Consider the following 8,805-nt stretch of genomic DNA (forward strand, 5'->3'; position numbering starts at 1 on the left):
CCTCACGGCCACTCCCGTTTCGGTATGGACACTTAAGCCTTCGGTCCCGGCTGCCTAAAAGCAGTCGTTAGTAATGTGATAGGCCCTGAAAGTGATCAGTTGCGACCATGAAAACTCTGACACTAGACCTGAGGCCTATCCAGGTCACTCGACTTTATTATTATTAACGTCACCTCCCAGCGTATGTGGCAATTGTTCAGACGTTTCTGCGCCCCAAATTGGAAGAACTTGCTGAGGAAGCATGACTTGGGAGAAATATATTAGGATGAAGCTACAGCCCACACAGGGCGCATTCCAATAAATGTGTTGAGACAATGTTCCCATGGCGGCTATCTACTACCTCCGTAAACAAAGCCGTACTGCATTCGTGTGACGTCATCACAGGTAGGGCTGCTACACCAATAAAAATTCTATATCTGCTAGAGTTTCTATTTGTCTAGGAGCCCTACCTGTGCTGACGTCACACCAACGCACTACGGCTTTGTTGACCGAGAGAAGTGAGGTCTAAGATTCAAGTCGACGGTTTGGCATTTCTCTTAATGTTATGTTTGAATGTTTAAATGTTTTTATGTTGCGCATTTACGGCGAAACGCGGTAATAGATTTTCATGAAATTTGACAGGTATGTTCCTTTTTTAATTGCGCGTCGACGTATATACAAGGTTTTTGGAAATTTTGCATTTCAAGGATAATATAAAAGGAAAAAGGAGCCTCCTTCATACGCCAATATTACAGTAAAAATGAGACTATAGAATTATTATTCATCATAAATCAGCTGACAAGTGATTACACAAATATGTCGAGAAGCCAGTCTATTGCTGTGTTTCCATAAGGTCTATAGTTTCTATCAGGTACTAGTGGATGAGAATACTGCGTGAGGTCTACTGTTCACAGAACTACTAGTTTACGGAGGTAAACTAAGGCTCTCACTAGGCTGGACTTGAGGTGGCCGGCACGCTCACCACATTTAAGCATATGCAATTTTTTTATTGGAGTTACCTCAATAATAAAGTTTTCAAAGATCGCCCACACACCTTGGAAGAACTAAAGGAGAGAATCATAGAGATATCCAAGCCTTACCATCGCAGTGTGCAAAAATGCGATTTAAAACTTCAAAATACGACGCTACATCAGTGTATTGGCTGTTCATTGGCCGCCATTTAACTGATGTAATTTTTTAAAAAATTAACAATAAAAACTACATTACAAACTGAATTAAAAACATTGACGAATTTTTTTTCAAGTTGAACCGTTTTCATTACTTTTAACCCTTCCGAACTCGTCAATCGGCTCTGCCCCACTCCTGCACTACTTGCAATAGTGAGGTAGTATTTTATCAAGATTGGTGTTGCTATCCTTGTCTATCATTCCACAAAGTAGACAGCGAATGTATCAAATTATGGGTTGTGTATCAATTTGAGATGATACTGTATCATATTGGTTTGATACTGTATCATGTTGTGGTTGTTCTTGTTCTTTAGTGAGGTCCATTTTATGTGTCACTTCAAGTTATATAATTTTCAAAAATTAACAATAGAAACTACTTCCAACTGAATTAAACATTGAGATTTTTTTTCAAGCTGAACCGTTCATTACTTATAACCCTTCGAAATCGTCAATAGGCTCTGCCCACTCGTATAAATAGCAGGTCTAAGGTCCAGCAGTGATTACTTTAGGGCAGCAGTGAGACACCAGGAAGGGTGTCCGAGAGTAAAGCATGGCTGGGACACCAGGTGTCCGAGAGTAAAGCATGGCTGGGACACCAGGTGTCCGGAGTAAAGCATGGCTGGGACACCAGGTGTCCGAGAGTAAAGCATGGCTGAGACACCAGTCGGAATCTAGAACCTGGTGACAGGACACCAACGATCAGACGCTTGGTAACCCACTAGTGTCCTAAAGTAATACATGTCCAAGTGCCGGTTGCACAAAAGCCGTTAAATTTTAACCATGATTAATTTCACGAGAACCAATAAAGAAGCCGTATTTTCTAGAAGGCTTCACAAAAGCCAGTTAAATTTTAACCAAGATTAATTTCACGAGAACCAATCAGAGAAGCCGTATTTTAGTAGAAGGCCATCTCTGATTAGTTGAAATTAATCACGGTTAAAATTTTAACCGGCTTTTGTGCAACCGGGTCTTAGGCTTGTATTACATTGGGACACAGTGGGTCGCCAGAGAGCAACCATTGCAAGCACGCTGGTACACCAGCGAGACACCAGGATGCTGGTGATCCTATAGCGAGGTCACGTTATAATGACATTGCCTTCTATAGAGGGATAACTGATATCTGATACAATATCAATATTTAATTGTTGTTAAAAACAATAAATTATATTTTATTCGTCGAGAAAATATATTATTCATGATCAAATAAAAGAATTTCATAATTGAGTTCGAATATTTGCTAATAAATTATATTTCTATCTTGTAAAAAACGATCTGGCAACGTTGCGGAGTTGGTAAAAGATAGCGCCATCTGCTTTGACGAATGATAGACAAGGATAGCAACACCAACGTTAATCAAATAATGTCATTATAAACGTGGACCTCACTTAAGGCTGTGCAAAGGCTGAAAATAAACTTTCTACTCGTGATATTTTTCCAAAGTTTTTCGATTTTATATCAAAATAAAAAAGTTTTCCAGGAAAATATTTTTTTCCGATCATTACTTTTTGAGAATATGAGCGCCTAAAGTTTAAATTTTTGGGACAGAACATTTCAAATTCGGTAAGAGATAAATCCATGAGATTTAGAGGATAGATCATCATGGTATTGTTGATCTAGTAAAACAAAACTTTACTGAAAATATCAAGTTTTAAGATGGTTATTCAATTTACTAAAAATAACTTTTAGTTGAGTTATTTTTGGTGAATTGAATAACTTTTTTCAAAAATTCATATTTTCAAAAATTGTTGTTTTACTAAATCAACAATACCATGAAGAATCCATCCTCTAATCTCATGGATTTATATCTTACCTAATTGAAGTGTTCTGTCCCAAAATTCAAAATCAGGCGATCATATCTCGAAAAGTAATGATCGTAAAAAAATGTTCTCCCGAGTAAACTTTTTTATTTGATAGCTTGATGATATACAAATCGTAAAACTTTGAAAAATATCACCAGTAGAAAGATTATTTTTAGCCTTTGCACAGCCGTAAGAACAAGAACAACCACAACATGATATGGTATCAGCAAAATATGATACAGTATCATCTCAACTTGATACACACACCCATGATTAGATAAGTTCGCTATCTGCTTTGTCGAATGATAGACAAGGATATCAACACCAATGTGAATCAAATACTGCCATTATAACGTGTACCACACTATTGCAAGTAGTGCAGAGTGGGACAGAGCCGATTGACGAGTTCGGAAGGGGGAGTTATAAGTAATGAACGGTTCAAACTTGAAAACAAATTCCTCAATGTTTTCAATTCAGTTTGGAATGCAGTTTATAGTTAATTTTTGAAATGATATGGACCTCACCAAAGTAGAATTGCTAATAATATTGTCGACACTGACCTGATAATGCAGCGTCCGCTCCATCTCATCTCTCACTCTAGCAACCAACCAAATGACAATCCTCCTCCATGCAACCGCTCAGACTCACTTCGCTCGCTGTGCTCTTTCCTCTCCTCTCACTCTGCTCACTGCAAACAAAAATCAGCCACGTTATGATCCAGTCAAGTAATTAACATCAATTTAATTCAAGATGAAAACCACACATGATATGGTATCAGCAAAATATGATACAGTATCATCTCAACTGGATACACATTATGATTTGATACATTCGCTTCAATCAAAAACAACATAACAGTCAACTACACATTGTAATCAATCTTCGTATCTTTATATAAGTATTCAAGTTTTGGACTGACAAGTTTTTTTTTAAACTCCGTTATTGTAATTTATATTCAATGAATAAATAAAAATATATAGTAGAATTGAAGTGGCTTGACAGTGTTTTATAGGGGGTGCGACAGTCGAGGCCTGCGACCGAAGAGGGCTGTTTTCCAGTCCTCTACGGTCGTAGGCCCCGACTGTCGGGCCTGTACAACAATTAAAGAGGCCTCAACTGCCGTCTAACGCAGGCGACATTTGAGGCCGCTTTTTCAGGAGTCCTCTACGGTTGCAGGTCTCAACTGTCGAGCTTGTACACAAATTAAAGACGCCTCAACTGTTGCCTAACGCAGGCGACATTTGAGGCCTCTTTTTCAGCAGTCCTCTACCGTCGCTGGCCTCAAATGTCGCAGGACTCTTCTGTCGTTTGCCTCGTTTGACATCAACCCATAATATATATCATTATATATTGATAGCATCAATCACTTTTTGACAATTACTTCTTCAAGATGGCTACCTCCTGAACGAATACACTCTTGAAATCTGTGTTGAGATTCCTGCAACATTTGAGCTGGTATATTGTTAATTTCATTTTGAATTGTCTGTTATGATTCAACCACAGTTATTGGTCAAGTTGCGAAAACGTTTGATTTGAAACTGCTCATTGATTGCTGCAACATCTGCGTTTCCTGGTCCCATGATCTGTCCCTCTGCCTTTTCTGTTTGTGAAGCTTTCTCAAATCAAACGTTTTCACAACTTGACCAATACTGTGGTTGAATCATAACAGACAAAATTTGGGAGAAGACAGTTTTGGGCTATGCCTGTTGTCTCTCCCAATCACATTATTGAATTGAATTGAAAAAATCTTTATTCATAAACATGCAAAAATACATATGAATAGTGTCACAGAATACTAAGGAATATAGCCTAATACTAGTTACAAACAATAATGTCATACACATAAAATATTATAAAACTCCTGTAACGAGTACAGGGATAATCTCACCAATATTCCTTTAACTCAATACCAAACCTTTTAACATCTTCTAAAATTTATATTATATTATATTATAATTATGATTTGTGATTGTCAATGAAAAAAATAAATAATTCAAAATGAAATTAACAATATCCCAGCTCAAATGTTGCAGCAATCTCAACACAGATTTCAAGAGTGTATTCGTGCAGGAGGAAGCCATCTTAAATAAGTAATTGTCAAAAAGTGATAGATGTTATTAATAATTCTCAAATGGCAAGTCTTGAACTTTGCATTAGCTTGAATAAAATCATTTTTGCCCTTCCCACTAATGTTTTATAGCGTTTTTAAAGGTTCCCGTTATTCTGTGTCACTCTGTATAAATAAAATGCACTAGATTATGATGTAGCCTACCTGATGGGAACTAGTCTGGAGCTTCGTCCCACAGTGGTGAGATGGTGAGGGGGTGAGGGGGGGAGGTCTGGTGAAGGCTGGACCACCTCATCAACTACTCGTTCAACCTGAAAACATAGGCCAACACATTAGTAATGAATTAACAAGTCACAAATCAAGACAACACTGCATTCTTCATCAGCTCAGAATATTTGTACAGTATTTGAAACTGAAAAAAATTAAAGTACACGACAGAGCAGAGGTTTTCTACTATATTACCCCACAATGAACATGTTGTTATTAATAAGTGAATAATAGAAAAAAGTAAATTCGTATGGCTTTTGTTGGTGGGGAGTCCCTTGCGGGAAGGTCCCACCGCCTGAATATATAATTTAAGCCGTCAATGGGCCTTACGACTGTCATACTTCAGCCGGGACCGTCCCGGTTTATTATTAGTGAATAATAAGTTGTTATTGACATAAAATCATAAAATGATAGTTACATAAACCTTTGGCATAAACAGAAATTTGGACATAGCTTGAAAATGTGGACTAGATTTTTCGAAAAAAAATCTCTTCACAGAAGCCTTTTCCAATTAGTTTTTGTAACATTTAAATGTTTGTTAGAAATAGTAAGGGCTGTGCCTGTTTTTCTTACGTATGTTTGTAATTAAATTTAATGAATGGATAAACACTATCATAATGGTAAATATACATCAGAAAGCATGGATATATAATATCACACTAATGTAATGATCAATCTTAATCATGTATTCAATCACCAACGCCGGGCTGCACAGAAGCCGGTTAAATTTTAATCGTTAATTATTTCAAAAAGCCTTCTCTGATGGTTTTCATGAAATTAATCACGATTAAAATTTAATCGGCTTTTGCGCAACTGGGCTGAAGCTGTGTTTACACCAAGTTATCAACGAAATGTAATTACTTAATCCTTATAGATGCTATTAGATTAAACGGAACTTAACAAACACATATGTTCATCATATGTATGATAAGTAAAGGTGCGTACAGATTTACGCGCGGCGAACATGAGCAATTCACTTTTAATCAGCTGATGCCAAGCTTTTTATATCTGTATCTTTCCGTTTCTGTAAAATACAGATATAATCAGCTGATTAAAAGTGAATTGCTCATGTTCGCGGCGCGTATATCTGTTTCAATCTAATGGAATCTATGAGGATTAAGTAATTAACATTTTGTCATTAACTTTGGTGTAAACACAGCTTAAGAATTACACAACTTCTAGAAAATAAGCACAGGCTGAACAACGTATTGAATACAAGTGCGCACCATCTACAGTAGGCCTACACATCGATTAAAAGCCGCAAATCCTGAGCTTATTGGACATTTTAAATCTAATCGAATAAAATTACAAGATTCAGCCCGCTTGCACAAAAGTCTGTTAAATTTTAATGTTGGTTAAATGCCACTTAAACCAATCAGACAAGTCTTCTCTTAAGCCTTTTCCAATTGGTTTTGTGGCATTTAAATGCTTGTTATTATTAAACAGACTTTGTGCAACCGGGCCACAGAGGCATGTGACAAGACTCACCTGTCATGCCCTACTTGGAGGCTCCGGGCGATGACAGAAGGGTGGAGTGACGTCACGATGCCCGCCCGCCCGCCCAGCTTACATCAGCATCCAGGCATCCACCGCCTCCAATCTCATTCATACCTACAACAAATAATTGAATGCATTGAAATTTATAGAACTCTTTTTACAATTATGTAGGAGTTCCACAACATCTATTATATTCAAAACATTCTGTAAAACCTACTATCATGATTAATATAAAATATCGGGGCACCGACTAAATTCATCCTTTCATCCGACAACCCTCAACAAGTCGACTGGCTTCAACACAAACTGGTCAAATTTGAAGGTGAATGAAAAAGACAAAGGAGAAGAGCGGTTTTGGGTTTGAGACTCACCCCAATTTTGGCATTTTCCACATGTAGTACATTCAAAAACCTAATGATAGAAATTTCAAAAACTCGACCTAAAACTATTGCTGAAAAATCTATAAATCTGTTGAAATAGCTTTCAAAATAATAAAACTTGTCAGCCGAAATATTGAATTAAATTGAAAACAACCCAACCTTGCAACACCCACCAAAGCACGTGAATTTATTGTGTCAAGTAATTGATTTGATCAACTCAAAATCATAATATCTTTAATTTAGACAACTCTTTGTGAGGCCGGGTCTTTAATTAACATATTTAGCCTACTCACATCTTTAACATTTCTCAAAGAATATTACTTTGCTAAGAACAATCATCACTGTAATCTATAAAATGATTGCAAATTGCACTAGAGCCTGTGTAACTAAAAACAGCTCAGCTCCATACTAAAACTAAAAAAATTGCATGGTTGCCTGTAAAGTCGGTATACGGGCGAAAGTTTTACGTGACAACGACTTTGATTGGTAAAATAATTTTAATGTGAATAATTATTCATTCGTATAGTAGAAGAAGGATGAAATAATAACTCACAATGAGAGTGAGTGAGAGGCACGCGTCACTTCCACTCGGGCATGGTTAGCGGTTAGCCCGCGCCCACCTAAGAGCGAGAGAGACAACCATTGACTTGACATTTTGAATTAGTGGCGCAGTCGCAGGAGATTGCTTGCGGCGCCTGCGCAGGTTGACTGCTCCGTTTCACTCTCTCTCCAGGTGAATGCCTTCGGCTGCTGCCGCAGCATTGCTCGCCACTGCTCCTATTCGTGCTCTTTCCAGACGACCGTGAACCGAAACGAACGCTCTCACTCGCTCTCATTGTGAGCGCATAACGTGGGAACGTAACGCAGTTTCTTGAAGTGACTCCCGGTAAACCAATTTATAAGACGTTATTACGTCAACAAAAAAAATTACAAGACTAATCACAGGGCTAAATTTTTGGAGTAAAATATGTAAGACAGACAGTCTGCAGATAATGATAACCTGACCAGTACATTGTTCTATATGATAGGCTAGGAAATTAATGCCGCATAAAGGATGAATAGTCTGCAGAGACTATTAGCTAAATTGGCTTCATGGGATAACTTATGGAACGACTACTATCTTTGCAGAAAATAGGGATTTAATAATAAAATACGAACGATATGCAGACGTTTGTTATCGTTAATATTCAAACATAAAACCTAGAACTGACTTTGAATGTTCGTGAATATTATTGAACAACTGCAATTAATTCAACTAGTATTGGTCTTGATCCTAAATCTAAATAATGGAAATCAAATTACTTCAATAAATAACATCAAATACATTCGAATTTGTTGTAGCACTTACAATACCATCTAATTGTATTAGAATTGGCAAAATTTCCAATCTACATTGATTTAGGTTTTTTGACTTACGGTGCTTCAATGATTGACTGCCAGAATGATGATATTTTGTTAATCTACAAATTGAGTACTTTGATTCACACGAGAAAGAGTTAATAATAAAGGAAAATTTGGGTCATTACCGGTTGTTTCCGATCTAATATTATGAATAAATAAATAAAATCCAAACCACACAACCGAACCGTCTTCAAGTTCAACTGTCAAAATCTGTCATCCATTAAACA

At 37.1% G+C, this 8,805-nt stretch overlaps 1 long non-coding RNA gene across 2 annotated transcripts in view; it reads right to left on the bottom strand.

The window, feature by feature from the left end:
* Window positions 1-8,805, bottom strand: part of LOC120354017 — a 28,802-nt gene extending 19,997 nt beyond the window's left edge. The window contains exons 1-3 of one of the 2 annotated variants that reach the window (XR_005572771.1): window positions 8,594-8,804; window positions 6,789-6,911; window positions 5,238-5,344 (exon numbers count right to left, since the gene is read on the bottom strand). This is a non-coding gene — a long non-coding RNA (uncharacterized LOC120354017). Of the gene's footprint in view, window positions 1-5,237; window positions 5,345-6,788; window positions 6,912-8,593 lie in introns of both variants that reach the window. The other variant, XR_005572772.1, reaches the window with a different exon arrangement.

The sequence above is a fragment of the Nilaparvata lugens genome, chromosome 13 (assembly GCF_014356525.2).
Source record: "Nilaparvata lugens isolate BPH chromosome 13, ASM1435652v1, whole genome shotgun sequence".
NCBI lineage: Eukaryota > Metazoa > Arthropoda > Insecta > Hemiptera > Delphacidae > Nilaparvata > Nilaparvata lugens.